This window comes from Carex rostrata, chromosome 24, assembly GCF_964058835.1.
Source record: "Carex rostrata chromosome 24, lpCarRost1.2, whole genome shotgun sequence".
Lineage (NCBI taxonomy): Eukaryota > Viridiplantae > Streptophyta > Magnoliopsida > Poales > Cyperaceae > Carex > Carex rostrata.
The window spans coordinates 3,770,671-3,783,673 of NC_135941.1; positions in this window are offsets into that span (position 1 = coordinate 3,770,671).

Sequence of the window (13,003 nt, forward strand, 5' to 3'; positions counted from 1 at the left end):
TCCAAGCACATCTTAATATATAGATCGCATCTAACGGTTCGGATTGATTATTCAGACTTTGAAAATGGAGAAAAATGATTTGAAAGATAGGGTAGGGTGCATTTGGGTGCACAAAAATTTGGTTGCATTTGAACCCTCCTAATTATAATATATGGGTGTCTGCTTTGAAATGCGTGCCAATTTTTTAAAAAAGGACGATTAAGATCTCATTCTACACGGTCAGGTGTTGCACTGGATCTGAATTCAGACTGGTATGGGCAGAATTTTGGAAGAGAGCAGAAATATGGCCCACACAGGCACAAGAGCAACTACTGTATGATTGGTGGGGTCCACTTATCACATGAAGAGCGAATATCAAATGCGGGTCCCATTTTCTGGGGATACGTGTCCTTGAGCCCTTCGCATCCACTAGGAAATGACGAGGCACAAGGGTGTAGTCCTATTCATGTATTATCATGCTTCCTTTTATTTGACTAGGTACAGTTTTTATTATAACTATTATCAACTTTTGCGGTCATTTTTTTTAATACCCAACATAAAAAACAAATTTATCAAACTAACCAATTTTTGATTTTTTTTTATATCTACCCAGACTGCCTGGCATGCAGGCGGTCCAGATCTATAATGAACCGCCAGGTGGTGGGGCGGTCCACTAGGAGACCTGACCGCCCACAGCCCAGGCGGTCCACTATGCATCAATTGTGATAACTGTCTCTTATTATATTTTTCTGCAAATGTTTTAGTGCACATCTTAATGGGTAACTTATATTAATCTGGGCCGTCGGTTAAAGGATTTTCATTCAATTGACTTCTCTGAAAATAAAATTCTTCGGGCTCAACAGAGAAGTCAGTTGACTTATATTAATCAGACACCGCTCGCAGGGGGCTGCTGCCACCCCCCGCATACTCCTAGAATGAAAATACTTTAACCGACGGCCCAGATTAATATAAGTTACCCATTAAGATGTGCACTAAAGCATTTGCAGAAAAATATAATAAGAAGCAGTTATCACAATTGATGCATAGTGGACCGCCCGGGCTGTGGGCGGTCAGGTCTCCTAGCGGACCGTCCCACCACCTGGCGGTTCATTACAGATCTGGACCGCCTGCATGCCAGGCGGTCTGGGTAGATATAAAAAAAAATCAAAAGATTAGTTAGTTTGGTAAATTTGTTTTTTATGTTGGGTATTAAAAAAAATGACCGCAACTTTTGCCAGCAGAAGGTTTGGAATTTTTTTTATAAATCATAATTAGAAAAGAATATTTTTATGAAATCAACATGATTATATTTTTTACAAAAATATAAGAATCGAAATGTCATTTCAGTTCTGAATTTTTTTTTAATTTCTTTTTGGGGCTAAAATGACAATTCGGTCCCATGTATTTTTTCTCGAAATTTGTGAAAAATCCTAAGACTGAAATGTCATTTTGGTCTCAAAAAAAAAGGAACCGAAATGATATTTCGGTTCTTATGATTTTTGTAAAAAAAAAAAAAATAATCATGTTGGTTTCATAAAAATCTTTTTTCTAATTATGGTTTATACAAAAAATTCGGAGGTTCGCTGCCTTGTTAGTCTTTTAATTTCCATTTGTTTTTTTTTTTCCTTTCAGCCCTTTTCAAAATAAATAGCAAAAAAAAAAAATCGTATTTAAATATTTTATTATATTATGTCTGTTGCATCCATATTTTACTTTATACTCATATTTTGTAATTTTGAAATCTAGATAGTCGATATGAACCGTTCAACATGATTTCCATTTTAAAATGTCCTTGATGACCAAATTTTACAAAAAAAATTTGGAAATTTTTACTATCATTTTTAGAATTTTTGAAAAATTATAAAAAAGCAATAAATTTTAACTTATAAAAAAAGAGTAAAATTTGATCTCCAAACACATTTTAATACAAAGACCATATTCAACTGTTTAAACTTCGAACATGAAAATATAGGAAGTAAAACAACATCTTTGCTTCTCAAATCATCATAGCCCATGATCTAAATCTCTGTATTCATGAATATATTTGTAAACATGTACGTATTAAAATAAACATAAAATTGTCATATGTTTAGAAATGAAGAGATTATTATTATCATTTATTAAAAAAATCGGACCAACAAAACTTATAATTTATAATTTATGATTTTCACTATATTTATGATCAAGAAATTCATTCTGCATTACTCTACGTCTCTACCATAGTTTTTATTATTATAAGAATTAAATGGAGACGTTGAAACTTTAAAATTGGAAATGGATTATTTTAGGGGACTGGTTGGCTTTTTTGGAAAATGGACGTATCATTTTGACTCAATTTTTTTTTTTTTAAATGTCTTCATTTAATTTTGCTTTGTGCAGCAAAATTTCTGACCTGAGCGTGAAATATATTGTGTATTAGACTTGTTTTACTCTCAAGGCAAGGAAAACAAAACATATATAACTTGATTTAAAATTTGAAACTGAACATATATATAAATTTAAAAATTACATTCACGTTTGAGATTTTTGTTGATAAAAAAATTTTACAAGGGATATTATGTTTAAGTGTTGAATAAATTATACAAACCTATCTTATAAAGTTCAAACTTTGATTTAAGTAGCTCAATAAATTTGTTATTTAATAAACTTGTAGAATACTAATTTTTATTATTTTTAAAATTTCAATACTACTATTTATGATTTATGAAATATGACAAAAAAATGTCTAAATATTAGCAATTTTCTTTTATTTTCAAGCTATTTTTTGCCGTATTTCATAAATCACAAAAAAACAGTAAAAAAATTCTAAAAATTTAAAAGTTAGTATTCTACAAGTTAATTATATAACCAATTTACCGAGCTACTGAGATTGAAGTTGGTATTCTACAAGTCACATTTTTGAGCCAGAAACAAACAAAATGACGATGCTGTCATCTATAATTAATAATAAATTATTATTGGAAATATGTACGCTGATAAATTTCATGTCCACGTCAGGAACACTAATTAGGTTAAAACATCGTTTTATAAGCATAAAACTTGTCTACCTAAGAAAATGATGTCCATATATTATCATGTAATTTATTTTCATTTTCAACGGATTGATCACTTGACTTTACAATTTTCAATAAAACAAACTAAGTCAACTAGCTATTTGTAATGAATAGATTCAAAGAACTACATTAAAAATATTTATAATAATAGTTACCTAACATTAAATTTAAAGATTTCACTACATTTAGTGACGAACTTTTAGTATAGTTCAAAAGAGTTCAGAGTGACCTCTACAAAATTTCTACCACTAACAAGCAACCCTAGAGAACAACTATTAGCACAAAACTACACTATTTTTGATGTCTCTATTGTGTCTTTATTTTTAAATTTTATTAACTTATTTTATCAACTTCAATATCAAAATAAACTGTTGCATATGATTTATACCATTTTTTATGTGTGCATGTAAAACGTTATGATATTTCTTTTGTTTTGATTAATGTCAAGAGCATAAAAAATGCACAGTTGTGGATGAATTATGGATAATAATTTCAACTTATCAATTCATAATTTCATATAAAATAAAAATCAAAAATTGATAATTTTTGTGTGCATGTAAAAAAAATAATATAAATCACATCTAATAGTTTTTTTTTATATATAAATATTAAAATTTATATTATTAAAAAATAAAAAAAGTAAAATTACGATGAAGAAATAATACATTTGAATTCTCCTAAAAAAAGAATAATTATTTTAGTACCCGCGCTACAATACTCGTGCTATAGTACCCGCACTTAGAGAAATAATGTATTATGGTCTCCCGGCCACTAATTACATAGTCTCAATCAATTATTATTCTAAAATTCCAGCAACATTATTTCTCTATGGTCCCCACTAATTATATAGTTTCCTTTTACAATCCCCGCACTCGTTCTCGCGTCAACCTTTCTCTAATAAAAATAGTTGACTTCATAGGAATAAATACTTCAATGCATAGATATAAATACTTTAAGTACTTAGATATTAATACTTTCAATGTCATATGTAAAAAATACTTGGATATGTATACATTCGTAGTTATAAAATACTTAAAAGATAAGATATTAACACTTAAAAAAATATTAATATTTTGATGCGTGACTTGTTATGATTATCCTCTTTTGAGTTCTCCAATCATCCCCGCTTCAGCATTTCTCTAACAAAAATAGTTGACATCATACATATAAATACTTTCAATACTTAGATATTAATACTTTTAGTGTCATATGTAAAAAATACTTGCAAGTATAGGTATAAATACTTGCGTGACGAGTCTGAAAGTACGTCATCATGGATCTCATTTGAAAGAAAAAAATTGTGTAGGTATTAATAATATGGAAAAAATATTAAAATTGTGGAGATTTTGCAGTCCCTGCAGGAAGTTATCTTTCTGCATTTAATTTTTGATGATTCCCCCTGCAAGTACAGTGCGAGTACTATTATCTTCGCGCTACAGTACCCGCACAATAAATAATTGTTCAGCTCATAGGTATAAATACTTCCGTACATAGGTATAAATACTTCCATGCATAGATATTAATACTTTCGGAAAAAAATTCGAATTGTGAAACTTTTGCGATCCCCACAAAAAGTTATTTTTTTCACATTTAATTTTCAGTGGTCTCCCCTGCAGGTACAGTGCGGATACTATTATCAGCTTCCAAAAAAAAAATACTAAACTTGAACAATCTCATAGTATCAGATGAAAAAATTCCAGTAAACATCATTTTCCAAATAAGATTCGTATCGCATGTACAAAAACACTATACGACTCTCACTAAAACACCAGTAATCAATGCACAACGTAGAAAAAGCAAAAACGAACTCAAACAAGAAGTTTAAATTTCGCACTCTTGTCTTTGAAAAGAAAGAGAAGGATTGCGAAAATATTATGTGGGGTCGACGCATGACAGAGATTTGAAATTTCACAAATGACTAGGCACCATCTGTTTGAACTTTGAATGTCTATAACAGATCCAAAATATCATCGACTTCTAGTGCCATTTGTGCCCCATTTCAGAACATGTTGCATTTGGAAGTATTCTCTTCACCTTGGAGAAATAATTGAGTGTACCAAAATGCTGTATGCTATGACAAGTTAATTATTTGATCATACATGCAAGTAATCAGCCATATATTAATTGAGGAAAAAACTTAAATCCTATAAAGATTCGAAGGACATTAAAAATGTGCTCTTCCTGATGGAACGTGTTGTAATTTTCACCATGTATCTCAACTACTAATCGAGCTCATGAAGACAGAAAGAGAAAGACAGATAAAGAAGTCACCTCATCGACACCTTGATTTGGAGAAGAGAAATGATAAAAAGAAATTTTCGAAGTTCTACAACGAATTCATCTTCGTTTTCTTTTTCTTCAATCCGGTCCCTTTTCAATTTTATCGTTATGAAACATGTAATCAATCATGGTCCGAGTATGATCAGGGTTTGTCTTCTATCTACTTTTTTTTTTTTTCTTACATAGTTTCTTCTGAAGCAGACTCTTATAATTTCTTAAAAGTTCACAATAAATTTACTAGAACTTATTTTATATTGAATTAAATTATAGAAGAAAACATAAACAAAATAAAATAAAATCGGACGGGACGCTTTTCTGGTTTACTTTTCAAAATTCAAGTATTGATGATCCATAATTATAGAAATTTTTGTACGGTTTAGATAAAAAAAATACAGATAATTTTCCACAGGTTAGAAAAATTATGTATCAAATTTGGGTACAGTTTGAAAAGCGAGTGGTCAGCTATTGAATGAATAATAATAAAAAAAAAAAGGTTAAGCTTTATCAACACTTGATTGGTGGCCAATTAAGTTACAAATATATGTTAATTATTTCTAAAAAAGAGAGAGAGAGAGACAAAAATATATTAGTTGTAATTATATTTGTTCAAAACATATCTAAAATTATAAACAATGATGGCGTATTTGAAAATCATTGAATAGGTGGTTAATAGAATGTATAGTAGGATATTGTCTCCAGAAGTCATGTGACCACATAAAATTCCAATTTTCAATCTAATAGTCAAATGACAATAATTTGAACTTGAATAACATGTATATCATTACTGTAAAACATGTACTTTAATTATAAATTTATTGGATGATTCTAGCGTACATTCAACAATTATTGTACATACATTTTTTTTCATGAGACATCTTAAATTTGAGCGGTTGATTTTATAAGAATATTATATTCATTTACATACTTTAGATTAATTTTAGTGACATATATGTTCTTATGGAAAATGAAAGATCCACCATAAAAATATAATTTTCTTGCTTTGCCTCCCACAAATATTAAAAAGTAAAGAGAAATTTAACTTATTTTATTTCTAATATCTTCTAAGATTCATTCTAAGGTGATCATTTTGCCATTGTAATTTCTTATTAATTCTTTCAAATTGCACTGAAGCAAATTCTTCCTTGTCACAATCTCGATCAAAGATTGATTCAAGATTTAACAATTAGAAAAGAACTCGAAGGAATAGATAAGAAATGATAATGACGGAACAACGAAAGTGAATGAAAAAGGACAAACAAATTCTCTTTAATTGATTGATATTGTCTCGTTGTCTATTTTACAACTAGAATGGTACTCTTAAACTATTTATAGCGGGGAGAACGGGGAAAGGAATAAGAAAAAAGATCATGTAAATCTCTGTAATTAATACTAACTCGAAGAATTCTTTCTCCTTCTCCAGTAACGACAAACGTCCGGTTGTCCAGTAACTGACTAAGCGGGGCCCACTGAGCAGTGATGTTTTGTACTCTCTTAACGCCTTTCCTTGTCCCTCCGTTAAGGTTTTTTTGCGGGCCCCCAATTCCAGAGATTGTCAATTTAATTGAATAACAGCGTCGTTTGGTTCTCTTCGTGAACTGATTATGTGGGTCCCATAATTCAGCAATACACCTCGTTTATTCGGCGACCCTTTCCTTCTTTCCTTTTTCTCGCATTTGAACCCCGAATTAATTAAATTGTGATGTGACTACTTGAATTTGGGTTTTTTCACATACTGGGAACAATTAGTGAATTGCAAACGGACCGGTTCCCGGTTCTCACGGTCCGGGTCCGAAGGGTTTGGTCTGAGTCTGGATGGGTTTGGTCCGGGTCTAGAGAGTTCTGTTCGGATTTAGGGTAGTTTAGTCCGGTTCGGATCTAGTTCTTCATGGTCTGATCTGGGTCTAGACAGGTCTCGAGTTGACCGGTCTAGGTTTAGATGGGTTTAGTGAAAAAATTTGACTCTCATTATTGCTAGATTCGTCTCTTGACTTGGTACGGTCAGGTAAAGTCCAGTCCAAGGGTCCACTACAGCCCGGTCCAGTTCTTGGTTCAGACGGTTCAATTCTAGACCGTGTGGATCTTTTCAATACACTAGGAACGATAGAGCGTTCTAGTCTAGTGGATCAAATAAATTTACCCTTGATTGAACTTAAAAAAAAACAATTAATAAACAAACCTACCCAAAATATAGAATTTAATCCAACTGTAACATTTAGTGCCAGATGAATTTTTTGACAAGTCCGCAATAATAAAATAGTCTTACATAAACAAAATGCAAGTATTACTTTTGGTTAGATATGTTGTTTTGTACTGGAGTAATCTGCAGGTAACAAATATGGATCGCTTGATTTAACTAGTATTATTTATAATTCTGTATGCAATTTTAATTTTTCACAGCTGGTTATTACGGCTATAGCATGAAACATGGAATTTTTTTCATAAACCATAATTAATAAAACGTTTTTTAGCGAACCAATATGATTGATTTTTTTTTTTCAAAAACCACAAGGACCGTGGGTTCCCATAGTCTCAAATTGTTTTTTTCAAACCGTGGGGTTCCCACGGTCTCAATTTTTTTTTTTTTTTTTTTTTATAAAACAGAATTTTTTTTAATTTTTTAATTTTTTGTATTAAAATATTAGAAATGTTGAATATATTTCTTTGAAAATAGATGAAATACAATATAATTTGATTTATTAGAAATACTACAATAAATAACCCGGATCAATATTTTTCAGGCCGGGTTTTTCGCGGCTGTAAGAAAAATTAATATATTTCTTTATGTGTTATTAGAAAAAAATAAAAATGCTTAGATTCTGAGTTATTGATCCCGGTTCAAAAGTCACTTCTAGGTAATCCAGAAAATATTGTGATCCTTCTAGGACATTTAATTTATAAAAAGTTATATCTATTTTTAGAATTCTTTTTGAATAACAATTATTAAATAACTTAAAAGTTATTGTTTTTTTCAAAAATAGATACAACTTTTCATAAATTAAATTTACTAGAAAGATCACAATATTTTCTGGATTACCTAGAAGTGACTTTTGAACCGGGATCAATAACTCAGAATCTAAGCATTTTTATTTTTTTCTAATAACACATAAAGAAATATATTAATTTTTCTTACAGCCGCGAAAAACCCGACCTGAAAAATATTGATCCGGGTTATTTATTTTGAGACCGTGGGAACCCCACGGTCTGAAAAAAAAAATCTGTTTTTAAAAAAAAAAAAAAAAAACAACAACAACAATTTGAGACCGTGGGAACCCCACAGTCCTTATGGTTTTTGAAAAAAAAAAAATCAATCATATTGTTCCCTAAAAAACGTTTTATTAATTATGGTTTATGAAAAAATTCCTGAAACATGAACATGGAAACCAAAACAAAATTAAAAAAAATATAAGCAAAACAAGGGTGCTATTTGCATATTTCCTTTATGCTTGTCACTTGTCAGTGTTGTCTTTTCTTCTCGGAGAGCAGCAGTATGTAATAATGTAACTATGTTTTTTTGGAATTATTTTTATGTTGCTACAGCTTAGAAATTAATGACTCTATTATTTTTAATTAAATAGGTTTTCTCCTTCAGAAATATGATTCCTCAATGCCCTATAACTATTTCCAATTATATTATCTTCAAGTGTCAAATCTTCCCTTGTTAAAAGGAGATACAAAATTAAAATGAAAAGTTTGTATAAACTGTCATAATTTTCCATCATTTGATTGTACTGTGGGAATGGATGTACATCATAATTATTCAAATTTATAATCCTATAATTTTGATCATGAAATCAAATCTTTACTATTTCCAAAATAAATAAAGATAAAGATAAATTAATTCATGATCTGGAACCATTGAATATAGAACTAATTAACTAATATTTTTATTTAAAGTTGGTCAATTGTTTCTCCAAAAAAAAAAAAAAAAATTGAAATTAAACCTTGGTCCGGCTAAAGTGGATTTTTTTTCAACTCCCTATTTCCAAATTTTTATAGATGTGGTAACTGTTGGTTAATTTGATATAATTTTTTAGTCCGGAAATCTTAACAACTAGGAAATATTGCTAAGTATTTTTGCGACATTGGTAAAGCATTTAACGTTGTTATATAACATGAGGCAATGCTTGATTCAACAATGACAGTATTAAATTATATATAATGGATCATTTAACAATTCTGAAAAAAAAAAAAAAAAATCTATAATGTAAATCTGAAAATTTAACACTATGGACGTGATTTCTATGAAGCACACATCATGTGTGCAAAAAATAATGAGATTCAGTACATGTTCTATCTTACATTAAGTGTCTTTAAGACATTGAAATTAAGAATCCTTGATGCATCAAATACGTTGGATCCTTGTTATAAATTTATAATATTCGCCATGACAAACCAAATACGTTGGATCTTTGGGTATAATTTTGTTGTGGCAGACATAAAGTTGGAATGATCTGAAAATATATATATACCACGTCGACAATAATTTTGGCAAAACCAAATCAGCTTCTTTCTCTTCCTAATTTAATATGCGATAGCTGTATATTTTAATTTAAAAGGTCCTTCTCACCGCATCAGATTTGTCCGTGTATTTCGATTCCCAGACATATTTTCACCTCCAACAAAAAAATCATATTAAATGTTTTTATTTTCCAAGGAACTTGTGGAGTTACTATTACAATAGTGCTGACGTGTCACTGTCCACGTGAAATTATTACTTTATTGGAAGATTGAATCGAATAAAACTGCTGGGGTATGTTTGGAGGAAATGAGAATAGTTAGAATGAGGAGGGTTCAAATGCCTCCATATTTGTGTATCTCTGTCATGTCTCTATCTTTCTTTATCATTTTTAAAGTTCAAATAGTCGATTCAAACCGCTCAACCTAACCTCCATACTAAAATATGTTTGAAGACCAAATTTTATATTTTTAGAAATTTTTTTACTATTTTTTTTAGATAGGTACAAAATACTGTTTTTAGATGGTTCAGATTTACTGATTTTGTACCTATCTAAAAAAATAGTAAAAAAATTCCTAAAAATATAAAATTTGGTCTCCAAACATATTTTAGTATAGAGGTTAGGTTGAGCGGTTCGGATCGACTGTTTGAACTTTGAAAATGATGAAGAGAGATGGAGGCACAAAAACATGGAGGCATTTGAACCCTCCTCTAGTTAGAATAGAGGGCTATTTTAGATCAGAGGTTATTTAGAATAGCAATGTGTATTTAAATAATATTTTTGTTACTCGGAGTAGTTAGAATAATTGTTATTTTCTATTCCTTGTAAATGTTGAAAATAACTACTATTCGAAAGTGTGCAAAAAGAGAAAAAAATGCTTCTTTCTCGGATTTTCGCTAACACAGTTCCGAAATTATAAAATTGACACCACTTCTGTTATATTCACGCCGTGACAATTCATTTGAGACCCCACTTGCCTATCTTTCATCTTAATTAGAACCTTGTTAATATTATTTTTTATTACAATTCAAATAATATTTTTACTAATCTGAATAGCATCATTTTTATACTAATATGAAAATCACTATTTATTTTCTATTCTCATTTGCTATTCTTAAATTTCACTATTCTAACTATTCTAACTTCCATCCAAACGTACCCAATATATAGTTATATTATACACCATAATATTGTAATTTTAGAGATATATTTAAATAGAAATAAATTATTAATGTGTTTTTATTACATAATGATTTGGAAACGGTTGAAGTTTTAAATCGTTTATTGGATAATCATACGTTAAATTGTGCAAACGTTGATATATAATTTATATAAATAATATTTTACACATCTATGATTTTTTAATCCTCCATGCAGTGTACACGTAAAATCATAATTACGAGTACACATCAAGTAAATATAAAGATGGTGTTAATTGTCGTCAAGATATATTTTGTCTCTAGATTGTTTATAAAAAAGAGAATGTATATAGAATTTAACCGAAATTTTTATTAATACCCTTCTCACAAAAAAGAATAAAAATAAAAAAAATCCTCTTTTTATGGGGAATTCGAAAAATATCCGGGTCACAATGACAATTGGCGACTCTATTTTTGAGGGCCACCATTTGTCGTTGCGGTCAGCAGCGAAGCCAAAAATTTCATTAGGGGTAGGCGAACATATACTAAAGAACCTATATAGTTGCAAAAAAAAAAAAAAAATTCAATGTCTTTAAAAGCTTGGAGAAGTTCTAATGCAAAATTATCTACAGAAGTTTCGAAATAGTATCAATGGTATTTCACTGGTTTTGAAATATTATCATCTGGACCATTAAATCTGATACTACCTATCTGTTTTTCACACATTACATGATACAATAATCTAATATGTAATTCAATTGGAAATTCTGATAGTTAGCTGGCAGCTCAAAACTTAATTAGAATCACAAAAACCCAAAAATTAACATTAGTTTTCTCTTTTTTTGAGCGGCCGCAACGATAAATGGCGGCTCCCAAGAATGGGGCCGTTATTTGTCATTGCAGCTTGGGTATTTTTTGAATTATCTAGAAAAAAGAATTCTTTGTTTATTTTTTTACAGGGGTATATTTAAAAATTTCAGAGAATTTATATTTTTTATATAATTGATATTTAATATAACAGATGAATATTTATAGGAAATACAAGGCAAGTTTATCAACCGAAATTTTTAAATATACCATAATCTCAAAAAAGATAAACCAAACCATCACATTTTCAGAAAATTTTGAATTTTGATACGGCTGCATCCCCAAAATGCGGCCACTTTTCTGCGGGCCGCATCTAGGGGATGTGGCCACCTTTGTTTTTTTTTTTTTTCTCCTTCTCGTGCAGTTCAATCTGAACAGAAAAAAAAGGGTGGTCGCATCTAGGGGATGCGGCCCGAAAAAGGGTGGCCATACCAAGGGATGTGGCCGTGTCAAAATTCGAATTTTTCAGAAATCGTAGTTGTTTGGTTTATCTTTTTTGGAAGTATGGTATATTTAAAATTTTAGGTTTATCAACGAATGTGTCTAGACAGACTATTCAAATTATTTCTCAATACAAAATACACACTTTATTTTTTGACATGTAAATTTAAGTTTATTTTTTGACAAATTTGTCATGCTAAATTTATGATGATCAATGTGAACGATGATCAACCTAAATTTTTATCCTACTAGTTTAAAATTAGAAAAAGCCTAAATACGTAAATCAAAACTTGTTATATAAAAAATTCTTATTATGGTACTTGTATGATTGTATCTTTAGTAAAGCTATAAAAGTATATTTTCATATTTATTATTAGTAAAATGACATTTTTAGGCAGATGTATGCACTGGCGAGTGGTGCGATGCCATTTCCCAGCAATACCTTCCCTGGCAAAACCGTGACAAGGAATGTTAAGTCGCACCAACGCCTTACCCCCAGAAAGGCCCCATTCAATTCACGAACAACTACTGAACTACCCGCACTTCGCATCATGATCACTCGCCGTTTCATTAGGCGATACTCTCGGAGCAACCTATTATTTCCAATCCCGCATTAACAATCCAGGTGCTCTTGGACCATGACTGCTGAAACTTTCGCTCCACTGTTTATTGGACCCCACCGTATATGAAAGGGTCTGTATATGTGAATCCGGTCTATGAATAGAAATGAATATGAATCACTGCTTTGCGGGGCCCAGTACCGGCCTCTTTTAATACCGAAACCGTC